The sequence below is a fragment of the Aulonocara stuartgranti genome (assembly GCF_965226115.1).
Source record: "Aulonocara stuartgranti genome assembly, chromosome: 7".
Taxonomy (NCBI): Eukaryota; Metazoa; Chordata; class Actinopteri; order Cichliformes; family Cichlidae; genus Aulonocara; species Aulonocara stuartgranti.
The window spans coordinates 21,344,127-21,364,388 of NC_138945.1; positions in this window are offsets into that span (position 1 = coordinate 21,344,127).

The following is a 20,262-nucleotide window of genomic DNA, read 5'->3' on the forward strand; positions in this document are numbered from 1 at the left end:
GCTAGACAGCCGAGAACAAGTTCAGTGAAGGACTGGAAAGTAAAGCGGAAGAGAACAGACAAGGCTTTGAGGTGAGTGTAGGAATGTTAAAAATGTCACAAGGCGCAGAGGCCAGTCACTAAAGCACTTCAACTAGCATGAAGTGGCAGTAGCCATTCTCGACGCTGCATAAGTTTGGCTTCATTCAGTTCCCCTTGAACTACATGGATCTGAATTATGGCCTTCTCTATAAAAGGAGCCTATAATTGTTAGTGAAATGAATAGTAACAAGATTAGACCTGGCTTGCCTTTGTGTCTGTAATAACTCCACCTCTGTGGCATTCATAACACAAGCCTGGGTCAGAGTTAAGAAAGCGAAAGGATAAAATAAAGCAGCAGCAACATTCTTATCCAGTGCTCCCCTCCCTTCTCTTTTCCTTCCTGCAAAATCATATCTGGCTTGTCTCTGCTCCTGGCCCCCGGAGAGCGAGAGGGGGAGATCTGTCTGTCCTCAGCGCTTCCTCCCTAGCCTCGCCAACATGGGTGGCGCTGGGAATGTTGCATAATTGCGGGTGGACAACATAAAATTATGAGGTCATCGCCCTTTGACCGAAGGTATGCCTCCTTACACTCGAGCAAGTCCTTTCCTTTCCTCTGATGTAGTGAAAGTAGGTCAGTCTAAGGTTACGTCAGGCTACAATAGGTGCATGAATGTATGTAAGGATAGAGACAATGACACTGAGGTATTATGTCATAGTTCAAAAAATAAAATAAAATAATGGCAGAGGCTGAAGCAAAAAACAAACAAAACAAAAAAAGCTACAAAAAAAGCATTAGTTGTGATTTACTAATCACACTGATGGACAGAACCAACAAGGATTGGCCACTTCAAAGAGTAACTGGAATAATATCAGTATTAGTCTCACATGGAACTATTGCAGCCACTATTTGACAGATCAGTGTGAAATGTAGTACATGCATAATGCACAGCATTTAAGAATGATGATGGTAGAGTTATTCAGTAGCACCATAGTGATGATGATTTATAGCCTGTGCTGCGGACATTACTTTAAAAAGTATTGTATTACACATTACACATTAGTTTTCTTAAAAGTAACGCAGTGCATTACGTAGGACCACTACTTGTCACATTACTATAACATTACTGAATAACAAGAGCTGAAATACACTGTCGCATGATTGTCAGTCAACAAAATACCTGAGGCTATAGTCCCAAGCACCAACACATAACAACACATCAAAAGTTGTTGATTCTTTTCCTCCTCCCTGCATATGAACCAAAATCAGCTAATTGTAGTGCAAGTGTGGATTAATAAAAACACATATTTTATGTTTTTTTAATGAGTGTTATGCAGATAACTTAAGAATCCTTGTGACGCAAGTTAAAATATAATTATGATATTGAGTTCGATTGTGAATTACATTAGAGCATCACTGATGCAAAATTGTAATATGATTACAGTAACATGGACATGTTACCCCAAACACTACTTATAGCTGTACAGAGTTAAATATACAAAATTATTTTTATTCAGCTTGCAGAATGCTATAAGGGCAGACCTGTCCTTTCCATTCAAGATTTTAAAAAGATTCGTGTAGCCATTGTGACATCACGCACCGGTTCATGATGTCATGCTGCATTTTAAAGGCTATAAAAAAAAAGAAAATGCATGACATATGAATAGACTGGATTGGCACACTGCACGGTAACAAACCAGCTTCCTAATCAGCATTAGTATATAGCCTAATTCGTTAGCTTTATGCTATAACAACATTTTTGGTGGGCATTTTAACATTGAAGTCAGCGCACTTGGTATAAACACGCTATGCCTTTAGAAGTAGTTAGATTTTGTTTCAGGCATACTTACTTGTGTTACTGAGTGCTTTTGCCTTAATGGATGCCTTGATTCTCTCGAACAGTGTTTTGAACTACACTCACGTCTGGCTCAAATGGGCCTACATGAACAAAAATTACATTATGACACCTTCCAGCTTCAACTTCTCTACTTTTAGACTGGTGCCTGCAATCGGCGATAATATGAGAGTGTGTCTTTGTGCTTATCAGTGGAAGCATCAGTGAACTCAAACAGGAAATGTCTTTTTAATGACCACGCTGTCCTTGTACCGTAACGCTATGCTAGCCAATTAGTTGCCAATAATTGCGTGCTTGTGTGTGTTTAAGAAATGGACCTTAGCTCTGAGCACATTTATTCGTTTTGTTTAGACAGTGAAGTCACAAACAGTCCCTTTGAGAAGCTCCTCAGGTGTATTCTGTCACTGTGGTCTGTGAGGCCAGCTTTCTGTGGTCGACTTTAATGTTTCCTATTGCAAAATTGTAACATTTTGTGCCGTAGCTGGCCACGACATAGAGTGGAGACCAAGTGGCGCACTGAAATTGCGATAAGCATCAAATTGCTCCCGTCAGTGACAAAAAACGCCTCTGTTTCTCAACTTTTGCGGCTCGGGCAATGATCCTTAGAAAAAGGACGCCCTTTGAAAAGGAGCTGAATAACATATTATGGAGGAGTGAATAGAAAAGGAGAGCTATTTCAGCGTCTAGTTAGGGAATGACAAGTGGCTGAACCCTGTAGCATGTATATTAACGTTTATATCAACATTTTTCAGACAGGCAGCACAGCTAGAGCACTTGACATGCGATGCAGTCTGGCCTTAAATGCATATTTATTTACCATTTTATTCATTTTTAAAACTTTCCGTGTTCACTAAAGATGCTCCATCAGCAGTTTCTCATTGCTCTGTGCTGTTAGTTTTCTGTCTGGTCACCATTACAGAGCCTGTGTGTGTATAGTTTAAGATAAAAGGCTCCTCCTATCTGTGGGCAGAGGGTGTGTACTCCAGATCAGCACGCATGCCATCGTCAAGTGGATATTTACCCTCTGGCACGGTTCCCTAGCGTTTTTCTCACAATGGCATGTGACGTGGTTTCTGTGCCTTCGTGCTTGCTGAGCATGTCCCAACAGTGGCCGGTGCCACACTTTGATCCGTGCCCAAGCAAATTTTCACATTCGTATATGCCATTTTTCCTCTCGGTTTCAGACACTGACCAGAGCTGTGTCTAATATTGTCATACAGAAAAGCTGATACAGTGACAGGTTTGATATTTTATGAAGCCAAGTGTAATAGTATTGCTGGCAGTAGCCACTGTGACATTATAATTTAGGTAACACCCTCATTATAGCTTAATGGAGCTGTAAGAGTGACATAATACTACAGAGACCCTAAACTTCACTGGAAAATCCCCCTGACGCAGTCTTTCTTTGACCCAGAGTTGAGTTTCTTCGTCCTCAGCACCTGCTGATTGCCTTCGCTGGCTTTCTCCTGGACTTCACATCTTCACATCCTCACTCTTTCACTCCAAATATCCCTCTCTGCTTTCACATACTTTTGCCGCTTGTCACTATGTAGTTAGTGGATTGTTTTACTACCCAGACTTAGCAGTCCAATCTTAAATTGCACTTTAAGAAAAAGAAACAAATTCAACAGCTGAACATTTCTATGAAGGTGCAACCTAACCCAACTGCTACATCTTTTTGCATAGCTGTCAGTTACAGCAGCTTGGCACGGGGAACCGGCACTACAGCAACACCAACCATGATGATGATGCCGGTGAAGACGACATGACGGTAGTAGATAATGGCAGGAGTCATGGAATACTACTCTATGGCATGTAGCGGCTGCTTACGCTCTTATGAGAATGAGTCACAGGGAGGGGAGGGTCCTTCCTCCCTCTGCAGCTTTGTGGTTTGGTATTTAAGTAGTGAGGAGAAAAAAAACTGGTTTGACAGACGGTTACACAATCAGGATTCTTCTGTTATGTGTCGTGTCCAAATTCATGGGCTGCATTCTCCTGAGGCCGCATTTGTAGACCGATTACGTCACAGCGACGCGCCGAAGGCTGTCCAAATTCGTAGACCCCTCCGAATGCAGCCGACAAATGCGTGCTCCTTTTTCCGAATTTGAAGGATGGGTCGGGTGTGTCCTTCGTGGCCCACCATATCCCAGAATTCATAGCGCGGCCCAGCCAAGCTCCAGTTTCCGGCTAATGGCGGCCGCTACTAAGTTTTAAAATTACTCTTATTAATCTTTCTGGGTCACAAAATAAACTTTTAACATATTTTCAGGCGAGAAAGTAGCTGTGTAAACATCAAGATATCGCATCTTTGCTAAAGTGCTTCGACGTTTTCGGAGACGTCTGCTACCCACCAGCTCGATAGCGAGCCGGGAGCTCGAGGGTTACTGATGCGGCCGAGAATGGCACAACTCCCGGCACATCATTTTCAGATCACCGCGGACTTTCGCTGCTCGGGTTAAACGTTGTCAGCGGGGCCGGGGTTAAAAGAGAGACGCCACCCACCTGTTCGCCACTCAGACATCATTCTCTTCGTGTCAGGAGCTCCGAAACTCTGCCGACGTCAGTCTCCGCCTGATTCAGCAACCGTGAGTGATTATCCCTTCAATCCTTTTTCTCTTCCCGGCTCCGCTCGCTCTCTGTCGGTAACGACCGTTCCGAAGCCACGCTTCGTGCACTGATCGTTACTAGAATAACTGCGTGCCTGCTCCAAACCCACCGCTAGCCTTCGCCGCGCTTGGGTCTAGCCAGCACGCCACACGGGCACGCCGAATTACTGTGTGTAACCCGCCCGGCCGTGACAAACGTAATATATAAGTCACTTAGACAACCTAAAAATGTTATTGTTGGGCTTTTTTCAGTGTTTTGTTTGTTCGTGAGTAAATCGGTTTGGCTGAGATTAAAGTTATTAGATTAGATAAAATAAGACTTTATTAATCCCCCGGGTGGGTTCCTCCTTGGTTTTTACACAGCTGACTAAACGTCAAACAGAAAACTGATTAAACAGAAGTGTGAGATGGCCGAGAGTTTACTCCAGTGTCCTGTTATATTTTAGACAGCAAGGAGCAGACGGCTGAGTTTATTAAACTCCACCGAGACAGCGGTGACGCTAATCAGAAGGCTAGACCATCCAATTTCACGGCCGTTTACTTCCGGCCTACCCGATCTTCTGAGGACCCGGCCCACGTAGACCGCGAAGGCCGGGTCCTCAGGAGGATGCAGCCCATGAATTTGGACACGACCATGGAACGAGGGAAAGTAATTGTTGATGTGCTGGTGAGAGGCAACCGTGCACATGCCTGTGCTGTAAATGCGAGGACAAACAAGGCGACGTGCAAGTATTGTTTAAAGGAGAAAAATAAAAAGACAAAAAAGTCAGTGTGGTATTTGAAACAGATCACATTTTTTATTACATCCTCCGTCCTCCACTTTACCTTAAAGGAGCCAAACTGGAACCTAAAAATGACTTTGGTGGGAACATTTAGGACAAATATGTCTTGGCATAATGTAACCTGCATGTGTGAGCAACTAAATACATTTCGGTGTCACTGTATATGCAGAGTAGTTTGGTGTAAGAAAATAGTGAAGTCTGCAACTTGATGTTTAGAGTAAACATCTTGGGGTAAATCTTTACTGCTTGCTTTTATTTTTTCAAACAATTCGAACCCTAGACTTTGTTTAAAATCACCATTGTCAAAAGCATTGTCTGTCTTGACCCATAATGCTTCTTTTAAGCAGTGCTACTGGCAAGGATTGGTCATTTGAAGGAGGCTGCCTATTCCCAGATTGGAGCAAATAACTTGATATGTATAATTCGATTATTACTTTGGATGGTTCTGAGCCCAAGCTATGTTTAAAATCCTTTGGGGGAGTACTGAAGCCTCTGACTGGTCTGTTTGCCTGCATAGAGTAGCAGCACACACCCTTTGAATCAGGTTGCATGTGCCAGCTTTCATTGACAATTGGGTTAAAATTGCATGTAGTGCATGGACTGTGCATGTAGACTCCACTTTATTTACAATTTGTCAGCTTAGATAACATTAAACAACAACACAAGGCTTGCAGATGGATTCTTTTCCCCAATTTTTCATAATAAAATGTGAGGGTCACACTTTCAGTTATGGGATTTGCCTAAGAAAAAAAGGCAAAAATACTGGAGAAACCATGGACGGACAGGAGTGTTGGCAGGTATAACACAAATGAAGTGAAGACCTCTTTGACATGCAGTACCATTCGGGAGACAATGTTATTCATTAAACAACTCTATTACAATACTCTAAAAACTAGAACGCAGCAGAGGCTTCAATTTCAGCGCCTCCATTAAGAGCAGAAGAGTCGTGGCAGATGCTGATTGGCTGCGTCTAACTGAAAACCTCTCCCTTGAAGCAGCCATTCCTCTTATGCAACCCTATTCACCCCCTATGGACACATTATGAAGGGGAAAATAGGGGAAAAGCCAAAGTGTTTTTTATACCAGGATGTAAACATCCATTTTAATGTTGTAAAGCTAGACATTTTAATATAGGAGTCTTTTTTGGGCTAGCTTACTTTTCTAGCCAGCCTCAGGTGGCCACTAGAGAAACTTTCCAACTTTTTTTGGTGCTGTATTGGCTTCTTTTTTAACTCCCCAGAGTCTGATGCTTGAGTGAAACCACATATCGCATATAAATGTGGATTTAGCCTTAATGATACACAGTGGATGACTGGCCCTGCCTAAGGTTCTGTCAGGGGGGTTTTCCTGTTGAAATGGGATTTTCCTTCCCTCTGTCACTACGTGCTTGCTCATAGGGCATTGCATAATTGTTGGGGTCTCTTTAATTTAAAGAAATACCTTCAAAAAGTAAGAAATTAGCTATTTATACAACCTATCCAAATCCGTTTTGGAGGGCCTTTCCCCAGCAATCTCTTCCAGCACATTTGAGGGTGCACTGAGGAATTCCCAAGCCAGCAAGAGGTATAATCTCTCCATCATGTCCCAGGTCTGACTCTGGACCTCCTCCCAGTAGGACATGCCAGAAGTATCTTAGCTGCTTCTATTCAATGTGGAGGAAAAGTGGCTCCCTGTATCTGTGACCTCGATCTTTTGGTCACTACCCAGAGCTCATGGTCATATGTGATTGTGAATATGTTAATACAATAATACCTTTAATTAACAAATAGATTGTAACCAAAATACATCTCAAAATCTGTATACCTGCATATGAAATGCTGACTCACATCATTGCGTAACATTTTTCTCAGATGAAGTTCTGCCCACTTGTCACCTGACCTGTGTAAACTTTTTGACCCCCTAAAAAATGTTTCACTTCAACAGCTACTGAAAGTCAAACACAGCCAGAGGGACTGAACGGTGACTGCTGTGTTTACTGCTGTGTTTCCTACACAGGATTCACTTTTGCCAGTTATATTTAAGCTATTTTTAAAGTTTATTTGTAATTTATCTTTATCAAGAGCATCCATGACCGATGAACAGACTCTGAACATCTGTCTCTTGGTCACTCTGTTATTATATTAGAAGACATGGACACTCCACATGGAGTGTCCATGTCTTGACATGGAGCTCCACCACAACCAGAACCTCCAGTGTGAGCTCTGAGGTCACAGATGCCTCAGAGTGGGATGAGATGCTCGCCAGTCATGCAGCTACCCCAGGGACCACACCTCTGCCACAGTGATACTCCACCAATCCAAGTCTAGTGTGTCAACTTGAGATCAGACTCCCAGGACCTCTGCCCCTGACTGCCAACTGGTCTACAAAGCACCGAACGCCTACAGTCCTTTCAGTGAGGGAGTCACTGGAAGGGCGGGCCCATTTAGCGCTTTCAGGCCATGCCTGAACTGGAACGATGGGCTAAGGACCCAGCCACGGGCTGGTCTCCTGCAAGCACCCCCCTCTGCCCTATCCTGGGCATTGTCCCTTGGTTTTCTTAAGCAATTAGACACTGAAACCAACAGTTTTATTTATATTAGGTTGTAAAAATGTTTATATCTGCTATACAGTTGGCATTTTAACATGGGAGTCTATAGGGATTGATCCACTTTTGGAGCCAGCCTGAGCTGGCCAACCAATGAACATTTAGCTTTTGGCACATGGACCTTGGCTTCATTTTTCAGCCCTGGAGGTTGCCACTTCACCGAAACTGATGGTGTAATCATTTTAAGTCCATACAGTTGTCTTCTTTAAGGATTGTTTTCAGACACACACAACCACATGTAGAAACAGAAAATGAGGATAGTCATAGCTCCTGGCTAACTCTGAGCATAAGAACACCACCGTTTAGTCTCAGTGACCTCTCCGTCACAACAGGTACACAAACTGCTGATTGTTCCTGTCTTCACGTCATTCTGCAGACTGTGGAGCCAGCTCATGCACTTATTTGCTCTAGTCAGGAAGGAGTCCCTAACCTATTTAATAGGAAAATACACAGGTGCACTTTAAATAGCAGCATGACTTTCGTGCAGTATGTGAATGTGGCGAAACAGGTGCTGAAACCTCCAAGGCAAACAAAAGTTGTATTTTTCCTAAAGCACACAGAGTCGAGGTGTGTGAAAGTGTGTGAAGGAATATGCTTACATGGCGTTTGCATGCTCACGTCATACTGGCTTTTTGTTAAGTTCCTTAATGTTGACAGCACAGACCCTGCATCAATTTTTCCCTGCTACAGATGTAACTAGCTCATGTCTGCCATGTATGTGAGCAGGCATACATACTGTATCTTGGCATAATGGAATAAGTCCACACGCTCTCACACCATCAACAAGCTGGAGAGCTTCCACTCTGACTGTAAGGGCTATAAACCAGTGCAGGGGCAACAAGGTCACGTAGCTTGAAAAAACCACAGAGTGAGTCTCCCAGTCCTCTTAAAGAGGTCGGTGACTGTATTGTTGGAAAAGCATTTAAGGTAAATTGTGCTAAAGTACTAAAGAACTAAATATGTTCAAGGAAAGACATCTGAACTGTAATACATGTGCACTGTATACAGTAGCTGAAAAATGTTTGAAAAATGACAACTGATTATCTGCCTTCCATTTGTGCTCAAAGCAGACCAAGAAAGAAAACTGGCTTAAAGCACAGTAAATAAATAATACCATTAAGTGTAAGTTGTTTTGCTGTAGTGAAATCTCTTTAGCTCTTTCTCAGTGTGCACCCCTAACAGTGTTCTTGTATGAGCAGCTGACGCTAATGGGATCAGTGCTTTATCTTATAAGTTCCATCAGTTCCAGTGGTTTAATGAGTGCTTTTTGCAGTGTTTCCGATACAGTAATGAACACTGATGTGGATTCTTTTTTCTAATCCATCTTTCTTATTAAACATCAATAAAATCTGTGCGCAAAAAATACTGTTCAGAGTGACAAAATGGCCAAACTTTAATGAGTGCCATGCTTTTGTCATCTTTATGGCCATTTATGTGGAAGGTTCTGCCAGGGAAACCCTAATTTAATTCTTAAGGACGTCTCAGTGTTTTTTCTTCTTCTATTTGCTCACAGTGCCATATAGTCTCCATGCTGTGTCATAAATGTCATTAGCAGCTGGTGAATTTACTTTAATGCCTTCTAAGTGCACAATTGATCGCAGTTGGTATAAAATCACAAAGCCTCTGATGTCTTTTCAAAAATGTCTGCAAATGAAAGTGCTTTGCTAATGTGGCAAATTTCCCATTTTGGTTCTAAAGAAATTCATGTGAACCTACTAATTTAGTGCACTTCTAACATCCAGTTTTCTCTTCAGACTCATTAAATCCATGTGTCTAATGAACAGCCTATGCAATAGTTCTCTCTCTTCCTCTCTAACAGTGCATGCACATGTATACTTTTACTTTGGGCTCAAAGAAGAACTTTGACAGTTTGACATTTGGAGAAATGCACTTATTTTCTGTTGTGCTGAAAAGACTGACACCACCCCTGAGACTGTCTAACAAATAGACAGCGGAAACCAGAGGAACCAGTTAGCTTAGCAAAACAGAATGAAATCATGAGAAAAGAGTTAGCCTCAGTGCAGATGCATAAAGTACAGTGCAAAAATCTGGAGCCACCCCACATTTTGTTATATATTTATATTTTCTTTTATAAAGTGGTGTTCTCCAGGCTCCCCTAAGGTTTTCCAATTGTTTCTATAGACACTGGCTGTGTTTTTGTTCATTTCTAATCCAGTCCTTGTACCTGACCATTTTCAGAGAAAAGGCACCTAATATGAGGAATGAACCAGTCTACACATGACAGTCACCTTAGCAAGGAACCAGTTTTAAATTGTGTCTTTAGGCACTTTGTTACCATCAGCCTGTTGCACAACATCACGTATTTGCACTTCCTTGGTTGAATCTACAAAAAATGTCAAAAATAATATAGTTTGGCAGGCATGCAACAGAATTTAAACACCAACGAGGTTATTCCAAAAGAGCTACTAGGCAACCTGGCATATCTCGGTATGCTGTGCAGTGTATCATTAAAAAACTGGACAAGTGGAGAACAAAAGAAGAAGTGGGAGGCCTAAAACTATCTACAGCATATAAAAAAATTACAGAAAGTCATAATCTTAAGGAATGGGGGGGGGGGGGAGTCCAGCAAAGACCTGACGCAGGACCTGAGAGGTTCATCTGGCTCTTCAGTTGATCCATCTACTGTTCCTTTAAGAGTGGCTTCTTGACAGCCAACCTTCCACTTATGCCAGTTCTGACGAGGCTTTGGCAAACAAGGAGAAAACACTGATGCACATAAATTACTGCAAAATAACAACTGGACTGTGTTATGGAGTGATGAATCCAAATTTAGAATTTCTGGTTCAAATCCAATCTCAGCATGACAATGATCCCAGACACACTGTCAATGCAGTAAAAACATACCTGGATAGAAAAATACAGAGTTGAACACCATCAGTCATGGATTGGCCTCCCCAGAACTTAGACATTATCAAAGCAGTTCAGGATTGTCTTCACAGAGAAGGAAAAAAAAGGCACCAATCCAAAATAGAGATTTAAATGTCTTTTAAGAAACCTGAAGAACTATTCCTGCAGAATACTAAATTATTTTAAGAAGGTTTGCTTCACCTAGTTACCATTTTCCTAGTGAAATATAAAGAAATTAGGGGTAGCTCGAGAATTTTCAACAGTACATCCCCCCAAGTTTGTTGTGAGACATCAAGGGGACCATCTACATGTATACTGGAAAAACAAATGCACTGTAATAATGCATTAAGAGCTGGTCTTTATATAATGTTCCCAGACTTTCAAAAAAATAATACAGTGCTTTCTGATAGACTGCAATCTCCTGAACACACCCTCCGAGCAAACTTGAAAGTAGCAGGCTAAGAGCGAGCTACATGTTTATGGTTCCCTCAGTAGTCTGTTTGTGTGTCCACCACTAAAGTTAACACATTAACATATTATACCTGGTTTATCCTACAACCAGGTCAGCATATAGCCCTAAATTAGTCATAACATCATATTTAGAGATGCTGGTACATTTATTTCACAGAGCCAGGCTAGATGATTCTTGGCTTTTCCAATTTAGAGAGTTAAGCTAAGCTAATGGCTATAGGAGCTATAGCTCCAGCTATATTTACCATATGGTTATGTGATTGGTATCTAACTGTTGGCAAGAAAACAAAATGTCAGACTATTCCCTCAAGGGGATTCATTAGTCTATCCTGGCTGTTCCAACAAGAAAATCTGATGTAAAATCAGAGGATTTTAAGATGAAAAGACAGGACTTTCGCCATTTACCCTGCCATAGCGTCTTTATGATAAATGGCATAGTATCAAATTCCTACAATCAGTACAAATAGGTCAGTTTTACGACATTTTATTTCATAGTTAAGTATTTCATTGAGCCAGAGTAGCCCTGTAAGTGTAAGAGAAAGAGAAAGCCAGCGAGAGAGAGTAGAGTTGGGGAGGGGGGCTTTAAGTTCATGAGCTGGTGGCCCATCTGGTTTGAGTTACAGAAACCCCCCTTCTCAATTAGAGGCAGCATGATGTCAATAAAACGTCAGACTGGAGAAGCCATCACTTAAATTGTGCCTGTCAAGTTTTGTTCTTTCTTCAGCATTCCAGCCGGGCCGATGGGTCTGAAATGATTTGTAGTTTGATTAAGGTTACCACAATGTGCCATTTCTGATTTGATTTGGGTGCTTGCCTCACAAAAGTTGCCACAAAAGTTGTTTGCCTGTTACTGGAGATGCATGCACAGAGCAAAGTGAGGAAGGAAGGTGGCTTCCCCAGTCAATGTGCTTTTTGAGCAAGAAATCAGCTTTTGCTTTTAACTTTTAATTAGTTTTCCAACTCTAATTTTTCCATGTCTCTGCTCTTCACAACAGTTGTCTTTTTTCCAACTGTTACAGAGTTCTGCCCTGCACCTCTTAGATTTATGCTTGAATATTAAACCATGGGGAGGTTTGGAGACGCAGTCGTGACATTTATGTTTCTCCTCTCTTATTGCACATAAAATTTATTAGGAGTTCCCTGGTTTTTCAATGGGGCTTTCCCACCAAGACAGTTTTCTCTCTTCTACAAACCATGGATCATCCAGCAGTATGTACGTGCTGATATTTTGGATTATTAGTGTCATTTTAATTCTCAGAACGTTACTCACTTGCAGGTATGTTTCCAGCACGACAATCTGAAAAACCTGAAAAACAGCAATACACAAAAGGGGTCAACCATTCCCAACCACTCCCAGTGGGAAAACTTGGTGCACAAGGAACCCAGGAGCCTGCTACCCTCAAATCTGAAAACAATTATCATATGAATTTCAGGACTTTATAACACTAGAGAGTAAACCTGTAGCCAAAGGTGTTCATCCAGTCTGGAGATCATCAGGATGTGATGTGTTGGCAGTTTAGCAGTTTTACATGTAAAGCTTGTGCATTCAAATATTTAGCCCTCAACCACTCTTGAATTTAATCCACATCATAAAAGCTTTAAAATTCCAAGTGCAATAGCATGCAAGCTCTAAGCCGTGTAAATCACAAACTTTTGGCCCCATTTCTATGTCGCTGAACCGCTGAGCGTCTATCACATTGCATCTTAGATTCCTGTAAGCCTCACAAACATAAAGATTTAATCAAGCGATGTAAAAATATGACAGGTCTGGTTTAACAGCACTGCATCAAGAGGATCGACGACCTGTTAGCTGCCTTTGAGTCAATGCCAGTGTTCTTCTTAAGCATTTGAAAAGTGCTTGTGATTGGCATATTAGCTGCGCAGGGTCTGATGCACTCATACAGTGAAACAGAAAACTTTAATACTCATATGGAACCTCTCTAACATTGTAAAGATCCTGGTTTACTCACTGAACTGTACACTTAGCTTTTATGGTACAAGCATGACTGAAATTCCTCGTGTTAAATTAGACTGTTTTGTATAGCTCATGTTCCCCTGGCCTGTACTTTAAAAATCATAGTTACAGGTTGGACAAAATAAAGAGAACCTTTTCAGAAAGATGCATGGCTACAGATGTGTACAGATGTGTGTTTCTGGTTATGAAACAATGCATCAATGTCTTTGTAAACATGCTATAGTTTGTGCTCTATAGTTTGTGCTCGTGCACTGAAGACTTGGCCACTCTGGCTTGGTTAACTAACTGCATCCTGTTGTCTACATGCTGTGGACAATGTGTGTGCCTAGCCACAAACAGTGTGTGTGTGTCTGCCTGTTTTTTTTTTTTTTTATAGACTTTGCCTTGTTTATGCAGACAACTAAACCCAAGAGTGACCCTCAGCAATGCAAAATGACCATCATGTGACTATTTAACAATTTTTTGACTATTCTTTTAATCCTAAACCATATACGCACGATTTAACTTGATGCCATTTCAAAAATCATAGTGACACTAACAGTATTAAAAACATTGTATTTAAGTCTGATATTAAATGGATTCAAGGAACCTACAGCACTGTGCAGAACTTTTGAGTCACCCTTCATTTCTTTAGATTTTGCTTCCAAGGAGCCAGACTTTTTAAAGTGCTCTTGAGCAATAGTTGTCCAGGCTTTCTGAAAGCCTTTCAAAGTTTTTCTTTGAACACTGGCTGCTCTCTCACTCATCTTCATTCCACTCCATGTCGTCTGGCAATTTTCAGAGGAATGGGTTTTTTATTTGTTTGTTTGTTTGTTGAACCACTTAAAACCGACCGGTCTAACAGAAGGGATGAACCAGTGTATTTTAGGCACTTTGTTGTTCTAAAAACTCACAGTTGAATGTGTGATAACACATTTTGACAGAAATAAAATTGTGTTTTTCCACCAAAAAGGTGATTCCCAAAGAGCCAGTGGCTGAAAACCTTGCATATCTGAGCATGGCGTCCAGTACGTCCATATAAAAAAAAAAAAAAAGAGGAACATGTACAAGTGAAGGAAAAAAGAAAAAGTGGCAGGCCTAGAATTTTTAAAAAGGACCCAAGAGATGCATCTGGCCCAGTTGATCCAGCTACTGTTCAGTGAAGCCTCATCAAAAATGGTCTTGATCGGTGCTCGAAAAGAAGACATTCTTAAGGAAGGGGGAAAAAAACCTTAAGAGAATCCAAAATTAGACAAAAACTGCCCTGAAAGTCAGTAGCAACAGGTCTCATGAAAAATATAAAATTTTTGGTTCAAATCAACATTGGAGTGTATGGAGGAAGTCAGGAGTACAGAGAGGTTCAACAGTGAGTGTTCACAGCCATCTGTGAAACAGAATGGAGGCTCTGCCAAGGTTTGGATCTGCATTTCAGCCAGTGGTGGTGGGGAGCTTGTCAAAACTGATGGAGTTATAAACACAGAAAAGTACCACTATCAGATTTTAATGTGAAAAGTATCAGATTAGAAACAGCTTCATTTTTTTTATGCATGACAGTGATGTTGATGACAATGCAGTAAGCATACCTGGATGGAAAAACACACGTTGGAACACTATAAGTCATGGATTAACCTCCCCACAGCCTGAACATCAACATTACAACATCCAACAGTATGGGATTGTCGTGACAAAGAATGTAACAAAAGGTCAAAGGAGCTTGCAAAGAAAAGCGTCTGGACTTCTTTAAGTTGCTTGTAGACGTTTCACCTCTCATCCGAGAAGCTTCTTCAGTTCTAAGGTCAAATGGTGGAGAGTCCCAGATATAAACCTAGTGGGAGTGACCCCCCACAGAGGGACAAAAGGACCCCCTGATGATCCTCTAATCACCTGAGCCAAGGTGGGAAACTGTGCGTGGGTCCCAATCAACCAGAGTTTCGGGTGTGTTCATTGTGAAACCTGGCCCCACCTTATCATGCGAATTCCTGAGGTCAGATGACCCAGGATGTGAGTGGGCGTTAAGGCGTCTGGGAAGGGATCTCAAAACTGGATTATAGATGGCAGAGAGTTGGTGTCGTAAACCCCCGCCTCTATTCAAAGATGGTCGCTCACAGTGGACATAGATGGCTTCTTTCACTCCTCTTTCAAACCATCTGTCCTCTCTGTCCAAAATGTGATCATTGGCATCCTCGAAAGAGTGTCAAGCAACTTAAAGAAGTCCAGACGCTTTTCTTTGCAAGCTCCTTTGACTACGATGACCTGGATGACTGAGAACCTTCACAGACAATGTAACAAAAGGCAGCCAGCAGCCAAAATAGAGCTGTGAATGTCCTTCAGGAAGCCCGGAAAACTATTCCCTACGTCTATTTAAAGAAATGACAAGAAGGCTTGTCTGAGAGGTGAGGCTATTCTGAAGAATAAAGGTGGTCACACCAAATATTGACTTTTCCCATTTTCCGAGCAAAAACTGAAGAAATTAAGCGTCTCTTGACTTTGTGCAGTACTGTACTTCCAAACAAAATGCCTTCATTTGCACTTTATATAATTACAGTACTCAAGGATGTCATTCATTTCTAAACGAAAATCCCTATTTTCCTGCCATTCACAAAGTTTATTGGAAGCGATGCAAACACCTTTAGGGGCTTTAAACTTTAAACAGAGTCAAATGTACACAGATTGGCCAGATCATTGAGTCACTAAGCAAACCTAAGATAACTGGCTTAAAAACAAGAAAGAAAGCCAAGCAAGCATGGGCAGATATTTGAGTTAGTCCTCATGCTCAACTGATGTTAATCCCAAACAAGCTAAATCGTTGTTATAGTTGGAAAATGTTCCCACTTGAAAGGACCTGCTTGAAGGACACTCCCATTAACGATCGGAAGCAAAAAGTGATGTCTAAACTGAAACTATGTGGGTGCTCAACAGAAAGGTTCACAGTAAAACCCTGTATTGGCCTACATTTCATGCTGGACAAATATTAAACTGTATTATATCGAGTGACTGGAAAATTAAAAACCAAACATAAGGCCCAGGGGCCAGAATCGGCCTGGCAAAGACTCAAATCCGGCCCACTGGGTGGCCTTGGAAAATGTGAAGGAGAACATCAATTTTGGACTTTTAACTGTATTTTCATAATTTTCCAGCTTTTCCTGAGATAAAGATCTCCCCTCATGGTCATTCATTTTAGGTCAAAGTAATTAATATATAGATTTCTGTAATTTCACGCATTTAATTCTTACAATTTAAGCCTAGACAATTTTCTTTCCAGCCCACATAATATCCAAGTGGGTTGTATATGCCTGCAACGTAAAATTAGTTTTAAGCAGAAACCCAAAGATCACCTACAGGTCACATGACCAATCTTGTCAGTGTTTGAAAGAAAGCCTTATGAGTCTGTCTTTTACTGGCTCACTAACTCACAAATATCCTGCAGTCAACCTGACTACAATCTAGACTCAGGTAGTTTCTGGCTGGTCACAGTTACAGCAGTCCCATTTATGTCTCACTGGCCATACTTGATCAGGGAAGCTGTTTTTAAATCTCAAAGAATGAGCAGATAAGAGAACAGATGTGTGCAGGGAGGGAAGTGAACTTAAGTGTGTGTTTCCTACATGGGAAATGTTCACCACAGGCAAAATGTTTGTAACATCATGCCACTAATTATATGTATTTACATTAAATTAAGGCAGACATATTTTATATTATCATCTAATTAACTGAGCCCCATTTGGATGAGACACAATATAAATCTGACAAACATCACAGGCTGTAATGTGAGGTTGGTAATGATTTCAGATTCCAGATTGAGACTCGAAGCGGTCCAAGTTCTCCATATGTCAACAAGGTGAGCTCATGGTAAGTCCCTGATTCTCCCATGTCAAACACAGAAACACATTCTCTCCAGCTCTGGCAGCCCAGTCCCAGGCCTTTTCTTTTTAGAGGCTTCTAATCCTGGTGGGTCCCTGGCCTGACGTCACACGGCCCTCTCCCCACCCCTCTGTCTGCTGATGTGCTGTACCCACGCTCTCATTTCCTTTGCAGCTCACGAACACCAATCACTGCCCCGGTCCTTTTGCCTTCTTACGTCTGAGCATCTGATTAAAACAGACTGCCTCATCCGACGCCTCATTTGGCCAGCTGAGGCGTTTAAACCTTACAGAAAGGAGGCGCTGAGCGCTGATTCTGTGGGCTGGTGTGAGTACAAAGTAGCCAACCAGGCTCCCTCTCCTTCCCTCACTCGCCCTTCCCCACTCCTGTTGCATGTTCAGCTTCTTAGGCTTGATCACGTGACCAGGAAGTGTGGCTCTCTTCCATTTCCCCTCCTGAAGGAAAGAAAATATTTAAAAGGGGGCTGGCGCTAGGCTCTGTTACGTGGGCCTGGTTAAAAATAACTTAGATATTTAAGGCTGGAATCCCAGGGCAGGCAAAGGCTGGACAGCTTGCCGCCCGACAGGAGCTCTCGCCTCCCTCTCACTCTGTTTCTTGCTAACTTCTTCCTAACAGTGCTCCGTCGTCTGAAGCCATTTCGCCTTACCCACGATCAACACCCTGCACCTCAGAAACATTTTCCTACAACCAGTGGATGCTCAGGTCTACATTATTAAATGTTATGAAAATTCAGTTGGTGCTTCTCAGCCCAGCCGCAACTTTGTTTGGCTACTGAGGTTTGGCCGGAAACGTCCAAACAAAGCAGCCGGACAAACCCAGACTTCATCCATTTGCATACCATGACAGAACTGTAAACCAACAACTATCCATCAACTATCAAAAATTTTCACCACTGCAGTGATTTACATACAAGGCCACAGCACCACATGTGATATACTGTTGATCTAAAATAAGTACTGAACTGGACACCAAATCTAAATCCTTCAATAATTTGATTTAGCTTTAGATGATTAGAAAATGAATGCAACTCATCAGATCTGCCCCTAACCTAAGGTTATTTGAAAGAAGCACATCCAGTGAAAAGATGCTATATTGCATATTATTATAATATTTTAAACTGTAAACATATATTTTAATTTGGGAACAACTATTTGAAACAATGTTAACACCCATAAACTAATATATTAAGTACATTACATAATAATAATAATATTACTCACATAATATTTCAGTCAAATAACTAATAACAATTAGCCAGCTAGCAGAATAGCAATGCCTCAATTCCTTTTTCAGCTACAACTGCATAAAATTAACTGAAAATGTTTACGGTAATTTATTATTGTCCTTTCTTTCAGGTCTTTTCCACATTTGGGTTTTGGGCTGTAGGTCAGCAATTTAAATATAATCATTAGTGACATTTTTCTGTAAACCTGAAATGCTCAAAGAGCAGTTTGGGATTTTTGAACAGATGCTGTTGTCAAATAGTGCGCTGTAAGGGTAAGTTTAGCTGCGAATGTTACAAACATTTGCTGCTTTTGTGCCGCTTTTTTTCTTTTGTGCAGCACCAGTGAAGGAATTGAGACTCGTAGCTGTCTGAGTGCTACAAACCACAGCGATAGGGGAAATAATTTGATTACAGCCACAGTCAGTACCTCGTTGCTCGTGCTGTTCGAAAGCAAATAATCAGAAAGTCATCTGAACTTGAGTTCCTCTCTGGCTTTGCACTGGCTTTGCAAAACAAAAAGTTCCTACATATATAATTGTATTAAACCTAATGCGAGGTGGAGTAGTGGGGAAAGTACAGCGCTGAGATTCAGCAAAGCTTGACTCAGCTTTCAAGAATTAGGGAAAGAATGAAAGCTATTTTTTAATTACTGAACAGCATCTGGAAGAGAGCACAGCAAACCTCAATATCTGGAGTTATGATCCGCTGATACTCATATGCACTTGGGCGCTTTCCAGGAGGGGGAACTTGACTGAGGGACACCAGTGGAAACAATGCCAGAAAAGCTCAAATTCTCCAGTGATAGGCAGTTAAGCGTTTTGTTATTCAGTGTTCACAAGTGTGTTGTTAGACTATAAAATACGTTTTTTTTATTTGAATAGCCACAGATTATGTCAGCAAACATTTTAGAAACAAAACCAAAAAAAAACCCCTCTCAGCACAGCCAACAACAACACCCCCGTTCTTCTTCAGGTAGGCATCATAGCACTCACACTTTATCCATGTTGATAAGCAGAAACAATACCAGGACACTTGTTGAAGTTAATCAGAGGGAAATATTACACCGTACAGATACTAAACAGTTATGCTTGCTCATACAAAAACATTACCTCAGTCTCACCACCTCCGATTCTTATGTCATCAATGCCTTGCAAAAAAAAAAAGTCTAAAACTGGGTATTGCAGATTTGTCTTTCATATTCTCAGCCGATACTGTGAGTGTTACATTAACATGTTCTATACAAGCGTCTGGTGTGAGTTACTAAATCACCACGACTTCATTGTGTCAGAAAAAGAACACAGCCTACAGTGGTGTCACCTTCTCCTCCTTTATCTCTTTCCTCTGTTCCTCCTCTGCCTGTCATTATTGCAAAAGCAACTCAGTTGTCAAAGCCAGGCCTTTGTTTTCAGGATCACTTTCACCACCATTATCTTCCATCATAAAGAATATGGCTATATTCACACAGGTTCCTTTATCTTCCTACCTGCTGTAGGAAGCAGGTCTTGAAGAACAAAAGATGTAGTGCAAACGTTGTTGGTGTGAAGCCATCACTTCCCACCGCACATTTACAGGCGTTAAAAGACAACGCAGGTTCGGATTTTAAGTCTCATAGTATTAGTATATCAAATTATTGCAGTGAGCTAACCAACAGGATACACTTGCTATTTACCAAAGAATATTTACATTTTAGTCTGCAATTTTCCCACGAGACTTGTTTGCCAGCCCAAGCGCTGTGCATTTGTGCAATTTCAAACGGTGAATGAAGATATTCACTGAGATGTGTCCTGTTGAAATGACGGCACATTTGTTGACATGCCTAACAGACAAGATCCTGATGCAGCAGGATCAGCAGCGAGCGCTTTGTTTGCTCTTGCACTGAACTCTTGATTCAATGTGTCTAATTATGCTGGATAGAGAGGTCTGTGTTAGTTCTCCTGTTCTGTGCAAACACTGCTGAGCCCAGTTCAAACGCAGCTCAAATGAGAAGTGTACTTTAATGCTTGCAGGAAAGGTTAAG